This window comes from Helianthus annuus, chromosome 10 (genome assembly GCF_002127325.2).
Source record: "Helianthus annuus cultivar XRQ/B chromosome 10, HanXRQr2.0-SUNRISE, whole genome shotgun sequence".
Classification (NCBI taxonomy): domain Eukaryota; kingdom Viridiplantae; phylum Streptophyta; class Magnoliopsida; order Asterales; family Asteraceae; genus Helianthus; species Helianthus annuus.
The window spans coordinates 54,795,578-54,810,234 of record NC_035442.2 but is presented as its reverse complement, the minus strand read 5'-3'; positions in this window follow the sequence as shown (position 1 = coordinate 54,810,234).

Here is a 14,657-nt window from a genome sequence, read left to right as displayed (position 1 = left end):
AAGCCATCAAGTCTGAGAAGACTTGGATGGAAGTCTGTTTTCCATGATAGTCGAAGGACTATGCCGGAGATCCCAAGTTTATATTGTGGATCAGGAATCGGCATCTTTCTAATGTTTGAATAGTTTGTTTGAAAGAATTTGAATAGGGTTTTGATTTTTACAAGGTGAAAGGACTACGCCGGAGCTTCCAGGTTGGTAAGTGCGAAGCAGGAATCGGCATCCTGATGGGTAAAATGGTGATGTAGATGTCATAATCCTACAATTGGTAGTTGTGTTGTTATGTTTGAAGTGTTTATATTCTATAATTGGTACAGAGGTAAATCAAGGACATTAAGTTGTACTTGATCTACTATTCATATGAGTTTGATAAACAAGATGATGAACCATATCCTCATGCTTTATAAGTGATAAACTTAAAAATGGTAAACACAAACTCATTTTCCGGAAAAGTCATTTTGATTAAAACAAACTTAAGTGTTTTGAAATCTAAATGAGAAAATGGTTTGTTGAAAGAGGGAGTTCTGATTGTTTATGCCGAGTGAATGGAGATTTGATGTGATTCGATATCAGTTGTCAAGTTTCTGTACAGTTTGTGTTGTTTTCTATGTTTTCAAGTGGGTCAATAGTCTAGTAGTTTTCAAATTTCCTTTGAAATGTGTTTGCATTTTAGGGGGAGTAGAAAATTTCAGAAAATCCAAAAACATTTGAAAATTTGAAAAAACCAAAATCATGATAAAATTCAAAATGAGTTTCGTTGTGAAAAGAGGAAATGATAGTACGTCAGTAGGCTGTCATAACATGCTAAAGAATTGGAAAGATAATATGTGATAAACAATCTTACTGTGGATATGTCAGTAGGTTTTTTACACATTTAGTAAATTGTGACGAGATATAAACTAAATTTCAAACTTGCTTATTCTGTGGGTTAACACAAACTTGAATATATAGGTAACCCCTGAAATCTTGTTTGAAAGGTCCCTTATTCTGAGATACTAGGTCTTTATGCTCAGTGATATCTGGGGTATTATCCCGGGACTTCTGCTGTATGGAAGTACTGACCTAGTCCCCGGATAATCCTTTCCGCAAAAAGCTTGAAACATAGCTTCACCCTCAGCATGCTGATGAAACAATAAAATTGATAGTCGCTGCTGTTGAAATTAAAAGATCCTCTAAAGGGGACACACCAAAAGTCGAAGCCGTCATCTCTCTGCATATACGGAAGTATCGACCTGAGCTCTCACGGCCCTCGCATCTAACCCCTACACAGATATCAGCTGTGGTATACTCACCTGTAAGATTGAATATTGGGATCTGGATACGGGAGTATATTCAAGTAGTGGGACACACGGATAAGTTTAAGTGCTTAAAACATTAATATTGTATCTCGGATCAGTTGAACTTTGTATGAAAATTTCAGTGGACCGATATACTGACAATCTAGGTAAATTGTTTAGAACTGAAAATGTAATACAGCTTAACGGTGTTAGTGACATGTCTCAAAAACTGATATGATCCTCTTACACGAACTCACAAAAATATTGTTTGTAAATATTTCTTTACTGCATTTCATATTTTTTTCAGAAAATCCAAAAACATTTTGTGTGTGTTTTAGCATAAAATTTTGAAAAATTCAAAAAGATTTTCGACAAACTGATGTTGAAAAGCTGATTATCAAAATTCCAAGTGATAAACATGATGAGAAATATTTGAGGGAGAGTGTTTGTGTGAGATTAAATGTTCTTCATAATCTGATCTTCCTAAGTGGTTCATCACAGAAAATTTAATGGTGAGTGTTAATTGATGCACATGAGAGGGAGTCAAGTGTTGGTGCACGTAAAGTGATAAAATTAGAGATTTATTTCTGGGTTAAGAATGTACAGGAAAGCCAGGTTGATCGATTCTGATTTTGTGAAGACCAGGCAATGATCCTAAAGATATTGCTGAAGAACAAAAGAATACCAGCAAATTGAGAGGGGGAGTCTGAAGACAGAGAGAGAGAAAAACTCAGAGGACTGATAAAGACTGAAGATTGTAAAGACTCGACCTTTAAGACTCGTCAACATCTGAGGGGGAGTCTGTTGGTGCAGTCATCTGTCGTCTTCGTCTTATGTCGAGTCTCGGGTTCATTACAGATCAGATTGGTCAAGAAATCAAGAAAAGTCAAAGCTGGCCGTTTGAAGAAGAGTTGTCCGTTTGAAATGAAGCCTGACCGTTTGAGTTATGCAGGCCGTTTGAAGTGTGCTCGTTTGAATGCTGGCCGTTTGAAGCATGTTTCAAACGGTCAGGGATAACTATATATAGGTTCCAAACGGTTTCAGTTGGAGCGATTGTGAAACTTGATACCGAGGTGCTGCCGGTTATCTTTCTGATTGTATTCATTGTTATATCAATAGAAAAGAGATTTAGAGTGTATTTCAGGCTGTTTTGAAGTGTGTTTCTTAGTATTCCGCCTCTGAAACATACAAGAGCTCTTCAATTCAACTCATTCAGGTCATCGCACGATCCTACAGTGTCCACTGAACACGGGGCCGTGTCCAGCCTCTGTTTCCGTTTTTATTTTTGTTTTCTGGTCTCGAGACTCTGTTGTGGTCTGTTGATTGATTCTTATGGATCATTACTCAGGAGGCTACAACTACACCTATGAGGAGGATGATTATAGGGAAGATTATTGCACTAATTGTGGTAACCCACACTCGGTTCAATATTGTAACTTATTTCAACCATTCACTTCATACACCTACTATGAGGAGCCCAGGTACGAGTCATCGACTTCATACACATCCTATGAAGACGAAAGGTATGAACCTTCTCCCTCATACTCATATTTTGATGAACCAAGGTATGAGCCTTCATACTCATACTTTGAGGAACCAAGATATGAGCCACCACCTTCATATGCTTATTATGAGGAACCATGGCGTGAACAACCCACCTCATATGAGTATTATGAAGAACAAAATTACGAACCTTATCCATCATATACTTACAATGAAGAACAATGGTATGAACCATCTACTTCATATGAGTACTATGAGGAACCAAGGATCGAACATCCGGATTCAAGCTTTGAAAATCCCGATCCTTACTCTATCACCGAAGTGACCGATAGGATATTAGAACACCTTAAAACTATCGAACGATACATAAAAGAATCTCGCGCAAGGGAAGAGGAGTCTCGCGCAAGAGAAGAACTAACTTGTAATAAAGAAGAGATAGTTGAAGATGTAAAAATGGAAGAACAAATAAGTGAAAAACCGACACATGGGTTAAACAACGAAAAAGGTGAGTTCGTCAACGTGAAAATTCAAAAAGAGTCTAATTTTGAAGAAATTAATCTCTTATCACCTTCTTTTGAAAATCATTGTTTAGTACCCACTCATGCTATGTTTTTAAAAGAGTTAAACACTAACACTAAAATTGACGAAACGGTAAGAATTAAGTTAACTAACGATCAAACTTCACTAATAAAAGAAGACCCATTTGAAATCAACATAACACCGGTTCCATGTTTTTTTCAAAATTCCTTTATTAGTAATGTCACCATTGATAAAGATCTTTGTGTTAATTTAATGCCAAACTACATTTTCGAAAAATTAAGTATTAGTGATATCTGTCCACTTCAAATACCCATTTTTCTATCCGATCAGAAAGTAATAAAATCAATCGGTGTAGTTGAGGATGTTTTGGTTCAAACAAATCAAATGGTAATCCCAACCGACTTTGTCATCCTCGATGACGCTCCTCTAGTGTTGGGACGACCTTTTGTCAAAACCCACGAAGCTTTGAAAAACTGGAAGTACAACAATCTACCTCTTCAATTAGGGGCATTTAAAAGGAGCATAGATCTTGAGCGTTCAATGAAATATCCTTTTGACAATAATGAGCCCCTAATTGAAGATGAAGATGAACCACCCGATACAAGTGAAAAGATTGACCACTTTGTTGAAGAAGAGGTCGCCATAGAACAAACTTTTAAAGTTCTTGATCAAAATGAGCAACCAAATAAGGAGTCTCCTAAAGACCCACCTCTTGAGCTCAAAGAACTTCCAAAAGGTTTGGAATATGCTTTTCTAGACAAAGATGGTAAATCACCTGTAATTATTTCGTCTAAATTAAGTAGCGTAGAAAAAGAAAAATTAATTAAACTTTTGAAAAAACACAAAAATGCTATCGCTTGGAAGCTTGTAGATATTAAAAGAATAAGTCCTTCCATGTGCACACATAAAATTTTGATGAATGATGACTACAAATCGGTAATACAACCACAACGTAGAGTAAATCCAAATGTCCAAGAAGTGGTTAAAAACGAAGTCATCAAATTACTTGACGTCGGACTTATTTATCCTATCTCCGATAGTCCTTGGGTAAGTCCCGTCCAAGTAGTTCCAAAGAAAGGGGTATGACGGTAATAACTAACGAAAAGAATGAATTAATACCAACGAGAACCGTCACAGGATGGAGAGTATGTATAGATTATAGGCGGTTAAATGAAGCAACAAGGAAAGATCACTTTCCTTTGCCCTTTATTGACCAAATGTTAGAAAGATTATCCGGCCATAAATTTTATTGTTTCTTGGATGGTTTTTCAGGTTACTTTCAAACCCCAATAGCACCCGAAGACCAAGAAAAGACAACATTCACCTGTCCCTATGGAACTTTTGCTTATCGACGCATGCCATTTGGTCTATGCAATGCCCCCGCAACCTTCCAACGTTGCATGGTGGCCATCTTTCATGACATGATAGAAAAGACAATGGAAGTCTTCATGGACAACTTTTTTATCTTTGGAGATTTATACGACCATGCCTCGATAACCTTGAACGAATGCTATCCCGATGTGAGGAAACTAACCTCGCCCTTAATTGGGAAAAATACCATTTCATGGTAACGGAGGGAATAGTACTCGGTCACAAAATCTCAAGCGAAGGAATGGAGGTTGATCGAGCAAAAATAGACACTATTTCTCGATTACCACCACCATCCTCCGTTAGAGCAATCAGAAGTTTCTTAGGGCATGCCGGATTCTATAGGCGGTTTATCAAAGACTTTTCTAAAATTTCAAGGCCTCTAACAAAATTACTTGAAAAAGATGCCCCTTTCATCTTTGACAAGGATTGCAATCAAGCATTCTAACCCTTAAGGAAAGAAAAGCATTTTCACCCAATTTATTATGCTAGTAAAACACTTAATGATGCACAAGAAAATTACACAACAACTGGAAAAGAGTTACTAGCTGTGGTATTTGCGTTTAATAAATCCCGTTCCTATCTTGTTCTTTCTAAAACAATAGTCTATACAGATCATGCAGCCATTCGATACCTTTTCAAGAAACAAGATGCTAAACCGCGTTTGATTCGGTGGATTGTACTCCTCCAAGAATTTGATATTGAAATCAAGGACAAAAGAGGAGCAGAAAACACCGCAGCAGATCATCTTTCGCGCTTAGAAGACCTAGCTTTGGAGGCAACCAGGGACGAGCAAATCAACGAAAAATTTCCAACAGAGTCCCTAGAAATGGTGGAATACAGACAAGAACCATGGTATGCCGACTATGCTAACTACCTAGCTAGCAGTATAGTCGCCAAAGGGTGGCCACATCACCAAAGAAAGAAATTCTTTGCTGATGTAAAGCACTACTTTTGGGAGGATCCTTATCTTTTCAAAATGTGTGCCGACCAACTCATCCGACGGTGCGTACATGGTAGTGAGGCAAGAAGAATTCTCCGCCAATGTCATGAAGGTCCATACGGAGGATATCATGGTGCCGCTAGTACCGCACGAAAGGTATTTGATTCAGGATTTTATTGGCCTACCATTTACAAAGACGCCCAAAGTCTTGTTAAGACATGTGACGCTTGCCAAAGATCAGGTAATATTTCTTCCAAAAACGAAATGCCACAAAATGGCATTCTTATTTGTGAAATTTTTGATGTGTGGGACTCGACTATATAGGACCTTTCCCACCGTCAAAAGGAAACAAATATATACTTGTGGCGGTAGATTACTTGTCTAAATGGGCCGAGGCCGAGGCACTCCCAACAAACGATGGAAGAGTCGTGGTAAGATTTCTGAAAAAATTATTCTCTCGTTTCGGCACACCTAAAGCGTTAATAACTGATAGAGGTATCCATTTTTGTAATCATCAACTTGAAAAAACTTTAACAAGATATGGGGTCTATCACAGGGTCTCTACAGTATATCACCTTCAAACAAATGGACAAGCCGAAGTGACTAGTAGAGGTTTAAAACGAATACTTGAAAAAACCGTAGGGTTAAATAAAAAGGAATGGGCTGAAAAATTAGATGACGCTTTACGGGCTTTTCGAACTGCTTATCAAACAACAATAGGTACAACCCCATATAAGCTCGTCTATGGAAAAAGTTGTCATTTGCCAGTAGAAATAGCCCACAAAGCCTACTGGTCAATTAAAAATGTAAACTTAGATTTAGAATTTGCCGGTAAAAATCAATTTTGTCAATTAAACGAATTAGACGAATTAAGGAATTATGCATACTCTAACTCTAAAATTTATAAGGAAAGAATGAAAAATTTGCATGATAAACATATTAAACCTAATGAATTTCGAGTAGGAGATCAAGTTCTTTTCTTTAATTCACGACTTCGATTGTTTCCTGGTAAATTAAAGTCAAGCCTTTACCACACCATGCATGTGCCGTTTCAACCGACATTCGAGCCGGGTCAACATGTTCATGTCGTTTCCGCTGCATGCCCGAGCCGTTTCTGCTGCATGCCCGAGTCGTTTCAATTCATTTGTTCCGATTAATTCGCTGTCACGTCAGTCCTTAATCGAGCTGTTTCAGATAACTGCCCAAGCCATTTGCAGGTGCTTTTTGCGCCGTTTGCACCGTATGTCCAAGCCGTTTGACTACACGTGTTCCAATAAAGTAACTGTTCCCCGTCAGACGACATTCAAGTCGTGTCTACAAGAACGAGCAGCCATGTTCCCCCATGTGACAAACACTTTGAAACTTTTTCTCCACATTTGGCGCAAAACAAATAACTTGAAGACCCAACGTTGAAGATCCGAAAGATCATTGACCCGTCTAGGACCACTAATCACACTTCTTCGACATTAGTTGTGGGCCCCCCACTATGGACTTCTACTGACACGTGAACATGCCAAATGATTTCGGGAACATGCCAAATGATTTCGGGAACATGCCAAACGACCAAGAGATGGAAGAAGATTCCATGGACCCCATCCATGTCCGGTAAAATGTTTGCGGATTATTGAATAAAAGATAACATTTTTATTTGAATTCGTATACTATTTTTATGTTTTTTTCTTCTTATATAGCAAATAACCATTAAAGTACGAGAAAAGTGGTTGGTTTTACAATCTTTGTGTGACGTGATGACTCCGGCAATTGAAACAGCTATTAGGCAGACGTGTTTTGGTCCATATTTAGACAATAGATGCACCATATGTGATAGCCTTCTTTTAATGGGCGTTGCACAACTACAAATATCGGCTCCTTTTCCCCGTCTTGGTATTTCGTATAGATTACGAGGGGAGCTATTTACATTCACCCCTAAACAATTTTGTTTAATAACGGGGCTACGTTTTGGGCACACTTCTTGGTCACCTATAGACCACCCGAACTCATTTAAGAACAAATATTTTCAACCTGGACCAACTATTAATTTTGGGAGAATAATGACTTTATTCGAGAACATTAGGCAGCTTAACGAAGATGACGCCACGAGGATATGTCTCCTCATGCTAATCGGTCAAGGTTTTTTGGGTGGGCAAAAAACCAATGTTGTTGATAATATGCTTTTGGACCTTGTGGATAATTTAGAAGAATTCAGACAATATCCATGGGGTAATTATTTTTGTGAAAGTACTTATAGTGCCATATACAATTTACACAATCGGCAAAAAGAAGATGCTAAAGGTTTTTCTTTGGCTGGATTTGTCTGGCCCTTCAAGGTACCCGTGAATGTCAATTAATATAGTTATTTTGAAAACCATATAAAATTTCAATAAATTCTCTTATGTAGATGTGGGTGTTGGAGATTTTTCCTCAATTTAAGCATTCAAGGGAATGGTTTCAAGGTGAGACGATTCCAATATTTTTGGGATGAAAAGAAGTGAAGAAGTTTATGAGGATCACCGTGGACGGATTGCTTCAACTAGCTGCAAAGGTAAAAATCTGAACTGTTAAAATTTGAACTGTTTAGGCTGTTAAACTTATAAAATTTAAAATTTTACTGTTTTTAATTTTTAATTTTTAATTTTTTATTATTTTTAGTAGCTTTTCATATCTAAAGTAATAAAGTTTAAAAAATAAACATTTTTACTGTTTATAGTAATAAAGTTTATACTAATGAGTGTGAAAGGTTGGGTTGGGTAGTTGGAAGAGAGAGATATTAATTTTTTATTAATGGTTTTTTTTTTGTTTTAACATTTCAGAAACGTGAATTTAGGCCGTCTTTGGTTATATTGCCCACTGAAAATGAGTTGCGAAGCGCGTGGTATTTGTTGTGACAACCCTCACTAAACCAGGTATCCGTACGACTTGATTTATAATTAATTACTACTTAATTACTGTGCTTCTTTGAAATTACTGATGAACTGCTACTAGATTTCTGATACTTGTACATATCTGCATCATACTTTGATTACCGTCACTACATTATTTACATACTGAACTCTAGTGACAAACATGATGCACAAAAGCACAGTAGCACTATGAACGGATAACCTATTGAACATGCTGATAAAGCCAGCATCAGGCAGATATTGCCTCTAAGGCCTGTATGAGCCAGAAATATTTTACTACACCCATAGTGAGTGTAGGGATACAAGGATTATAGAACTGCGTCTCTAGGAATAAGTTACAATGACTGGATGTGCCTAAAACGTACACTAAGCACAAAACACAGCACTTTAATGAAGAATTCAGCCTCTGGCTAGCTAATAAAGTGCCAAAACATGAGAAAAATATTACTAGACACTTTCCAAAGTGTCAGGAATAGGTTGTGTCACTAGAAAGGGCATTAACGACACTTAAAAGCTTTGTTAAGCGCTTTAACGGATTACTATCCAACCGAACAACCGGACTTTACCCGGGACATGAAAATATTGCCATAAACATTATTTATCTTTTTCTGAGCCAGTTAGGGTCCCTGAATACCCTAACACCCGCCATAAAGCACATCACACAACTAACCGAGTTAACTACTTAACTAACTTACTTAACTAAACTAAACTAACTAACTATTAATTACATTCCAACTAGAACCCCCCCCCCCATTGAAATCGGCCCCAACTAGGGGAGACAAGCTTTGATTTCTTTTGATTATTATAATCCAAATGTTTAATATCTTAATGACATAAGAACCCTTGGACGATAATCACACTTTTGTCTATAAAACACTAGGATGGCACATATGAACATAACACACATCAACACCCACCAAAAACTCTCTCCCTCTTGCTCTACCATTCTCGGCCGAACACCCCCCTCCCCCTACATCCATTGTTCGAGTTTGATCATCCAATTCCAAGCATACACAAGTGTTAAGGATCTCGTATTAGGAAGCTTGGTGCAAACGGAAGGCGAAGGACCTCTTTCTCTAGCTTTTATCCACCTCATTTGCGCTTAGATTCTTCCCTAGCCTCGAGATAGTGGTATGTTACTTACAACACCTTCTTGAACTAATCTAGAGTGGTTAATATGATGTGTAACGATTAAAACTTGGAATCTTGCAATTTGATGCATTAAAGTCTACTAAAAACATGAATAATGATGGTTAAAAGCTTACTAGTTGTGTAAATGTTGTAGTAATTGAAATTTGTGATTACTTAGACCCGATCTATGTTGTGGTAGCTCGGATCATCATTTAACCCGGGTTGGTCATGATCACGAATCATGACATAAGGTTGTTTTGAATGAAACAAGGGTTAAAAGGTGAAACTCTACCACACGCGAATCATGAACTTGTGTAAAAGTGTTTTACTTGTGAAATAGTATTTAAAACTAGCAGATCTACGTATCTGCAGGTGGTATTTTCAAAGAACCACATATCACAGAAATCATGTTTTCTAAAAACGGATCTTACACTTACAAGTATGATTTTTAGAACACACAAGTGTGTAAGCACTTGTGTAACACAAAAGTTTCGACAAAATAACAATTTTTGTAAAAATGACGATAAGTTGTAAAGACGGATTTTCTCTAAAAACGAGGTTTTTACGAGATCGAATTACTTTATATGAAGATCCACTAAATATAAGACGATTTACACCATAGTTTTGGAAAAACTACAAGTTCATGTGATTTATGCGATTTACATACTTGTTAACTAGTTTGTTGTGATGAAATTTGTTTTGATCGAATAAAGAAGTTGTTGAGTGGATTTGTAAAAGAAAATGATACGCTTGAAAGCGTGGCCACCTCCAGTTACAGAGGAAACTCTGGCGAAATTTTTCTAAAAACCTAACACTTAGAAATATTTTCACTATAAGTGTTAGAAATACTTTTCGACGTGTTTTCAAAATATAAGTTTCGCCACGACTTTATTTACAAATATCGGAGGTGGGATTTTCACAAAATTAAACGTGATAAATATATATATTTATTTAGTAAATATATTTTCTCACAACATTATTTGTCACTATTTTGTGAAGTGTATAAATATTATTTTTAGAGTAAAAATAATATTTACGAACGTTAGCGAATCCAAAATAATACGAACGCTTTCACAATAAATATATAAGTTACATCGGTAATTATTATTACCACTCGATCGTTAAAATGTAACTTACGCATTATACGGAAATATTTATATTTTGAAGTTGGAAATAAATATATATTAAGTAAGACTTAATAATATATTTCGAGCACACACGTATTAATCCCCCATCCTTGGGAAGGAAATAATTACCAAGTATGCACAGAATGTAAACACGAAATAGTTGTCTAACTATTTCCTAAAATGAAAACCATAAAGCTAAGGCACGGCCGTCCGTCTAATAGAGTTAGAACTTGTAGGTCGTTGCACAGCTGCTTGCTCTCAGAGACATACTTGGTAGAGACGCACCGACAGTGAGTTCATGTCCCCCTTTTCTCTTAACTGTTTTCAGTTTTCTAAACTACGGGGGTGAAATACATGTTACTTTGATTATGATTACTTTATACATGGTATGGTTAGCGTAAGGAGGTTTGTTATTTAGATCATGTGAATGGGTAGGCGGAAACTTGAGGTCATTAATCCTCAGGGTAGGACCGAGGGGCAGGAGCGATAGATCTATTTGGGTGTAGCGAGCCCAGTCCCAGGCCCAGCATAACGGACCTCGGGATAACTTTGTACCCGACGCATAAATCTGCTAGGTTTGAGCCTTCCTACTTGCATTTCACACATATCAATGGCCTTGCAAACCATTGGTGATATCTTTTTTTCCTTATTTGCTACATACCAGGATTTTGATAAATACAAAGGTTTATTTACTCACTTACACATGAACTCGCTCAACAATATTGTTGATTTTTCAACTTACATGTATTTCAGGGAATTAAAGGATCTGGCACGGTATGGCACGTTTTCCCGCTGCACTAGTACGAGGTCATCCGGGGTTTAGGGAATGGGACTCTTTCCTGGACAAGTCACAGTCCTTAAACTGTGTTTATGTTGATACCTATGTTTGTTGAACAATGTTAAGGTTGTTAGGGTGTTTTCCCGTTAAAACAATGTTATTGTATTTGGTTTTCAAAACTTAATGGATGATCTTGCATGTTTTTAATTCATATAGCTTTGTTATGGTTAAGCTATGGTATTAAGAAGTCACACCAAATTAACCACGCTTCCGCAAAGCCAGGGTGTGACAGCTTGGTATCAGAGCTCTGATCATAGCAAACTAGGATTCCTTCTCGAGTCTAGACTATGATCACTAGGGCTCTCACGAAAACATTTTTACTGCATACCACTTAAAGTCCAGATCCAAAACGTTTTTACAAACAAATGTTGAGCACATTTTATTTATTTTTAGGCTCAGTCTTGGAGGCTGAGGCTCGGTCTTGGAGGCCGAGGCTCGATCTAAGAGATCGAGGTAGATAGCTAGTGAGACTAGGAAGAGTAGGCTCAGTCTTGGAGGCTGAGGCTCGGTCTTGGAGGCTGAGGCTCGATCTAAGAGATCGAGGTAGATGGCTAGTGAGACTAGGGAGAATAGGCTCAGTCTTGGAGTGTCACACCCCCAAAATCCACACGCGGAGTACCACCGCTTGGAGGCGTGACATTACCAGGATCAAGCCATCAATCATATTGAACATAGCATAATATAATTAAGATAGTTCGTAAAACCCAATTCAATACAATTGATGTTCTAAACCAAACATAGTATCAATAGCGGAAGCATAATAATGAAAACCCAATGTATAACATAAGTGCAAATGTTTAAGTGTTTAACATAGCATCCACGATCCATTGCCCACAACGACCCGCTCCTCCTTGTGCAAGCTCCATAAGTACCTAAGGTCCTGCAAGGCATGCAGCAGAGAGTCAACAACTAGTTGAGCGAGTTCACAGTTAATAGTTCAGTAATAGTATAGTGTGAGTAGTAGTATGTTCGTTTGTTATGTCAGGTATCGTATCAGTTTCCATCGCGGCCTCCCAGGCAGGTATGCGAAGATATTAGGGGATGTTTTTCCCAAGTGTTCTAGACTAGGTTTATGTGTATCGCGGCCTCCCAGGCAGGTATGCGAAGATTAGTAAATTTAGTTCGCGGCCTTCCTATGGCAGGTGTGCGAAGTCAGTCATAATATCGCGGCCAACCCTTGGCAGGTGTGCGAAGATCAGTTCAATAAGTGTTACTAGTCTAGCCGTATCTTATCGTTAGGTTCTATCATCCGAGTATACACAATAATTCATCAAATCCCATTCCCACCCGGGAACCCCATGCCTTGGCTGTGTGAACTCACCTTGGGTTTGCTCGGTATGCTAAGTATGTGCTCGAAGTAAATCAATCACGTCCTAAATACGTACGTAGGCATAATCAGTTTATATCCAAGTTGATCACGTATAGGTATAATCATAGAAGTACTAGCATGTAACCATTATCACATAAGTCATGCATATCACCTAACAGCAGTTAAATATCTCAGTTAACTTCTAACAGAGTTAAGTCAGGTTACTGTGCAAAATATTCAAGTCGGTGAAACACATGTTGACGAAACACATTCTGTTTCGTCAACTACCCTCGGCGAAACACCCTTCCTGTTTCGTCGATTACCCTTTGGCGAAACACATCTTGATTCGTCAAGAATTCCATTTCGTCAAGCATTCTAATTCGTCAAGTCTGTTTCGTGCAGACATCAGCTACGTCAAACATTTACATCAGTTAAAAACATAAACACGGAAACCCTAATGGTCATGAACATCCGTTACCACACCAACCAGTAATCATACAGAAATCGTTCAACGTACACTCATCATCTAATCAACACATGATTCGTAAGTTAACTAAACATAGATAGATTCATGACAATAACACTAATTCGATCCGTATCCAATTAACAAGATTAACACATATTCATTTAGTCGATTACGATCAGACGGCAATCATGATGTGAAAATATCAAGCGAACATAAGCATCATAACATCTTTTTCTATATTAATCCAGATCCTAACAGATTATCACAACCCTAGGTTGAAATCATGATTCACTTGCAGACACAAAATAAATCAATCAAACATAACTCATTCATACGCATTCAACAACCTGAATATAAAACCATAGCTTTGGGTAAAATCCGATACATGAACGTGTGTAGAACTCAAACCGAACAAATACGCGATACTAACCAAGTTAAGGATTTCGAGAGAGACGGTTGATCGAACAGGAAGGATCTAGCTTCCAAGGAAGGGCTGCTGTCACACAGAGGATTCTAGGGTTTTCTTGTTTTGCCAAACGTATCAATCATAAGTCTGGGTGTGTGTATATACGCGTTTTACCGTAATGGGCCGAACTGGGCTTCGGCAAAACTGGGCCGGCGAATCACATTGTGTTTCGTCGAGAATGGGTTGACGAAACAGGCTTCTGTTTCGTTGAATGGTCCTTTGGCGAATCACAACTCTGATTCGTCGAGTTGTGCTTGGCGAAACACACTTGTGTTTCGTCGGGTTGTTCAAGTGTTAACAGTTTAAGTTTATCAACAGGTTTCAAGTTATACAATCAAACACATAAGCATGCAAATCACAAGACACTTTATTATATCACAACGTGTACATTACAAGTCAATCAAGTCAAACACTTAAACAGTCAAAGTCAACGTGTAATAAATGTGAAAGTGAAAGTCGAAAGTTCAAGTTGTCACATGGAGGCTGAGGCTCGGTCTTGGAGGCCGAGGCTCGATCTAGGAGGTCGAGGTAGATGATAGAGCAGTCTTAGAGACTGGGAGGAAATTTGGCTAGTGGGACTAGGAGTGTCAGTCTAGGAGACTGGGAGGCTAGTGGGACTAGGAGAATTATGTGATATCTTACTTGGTGACTAATGTGTTTATCTGATTATATGACTGATTCTTTCTGCATATTTGTGTTTATGATACAGACATATGGACTCGCCCGGTACAGGCGACTCAGACACCACAGGACCTAGACCTATTGTATCTGATGACCTAGCATCTTCAGAGC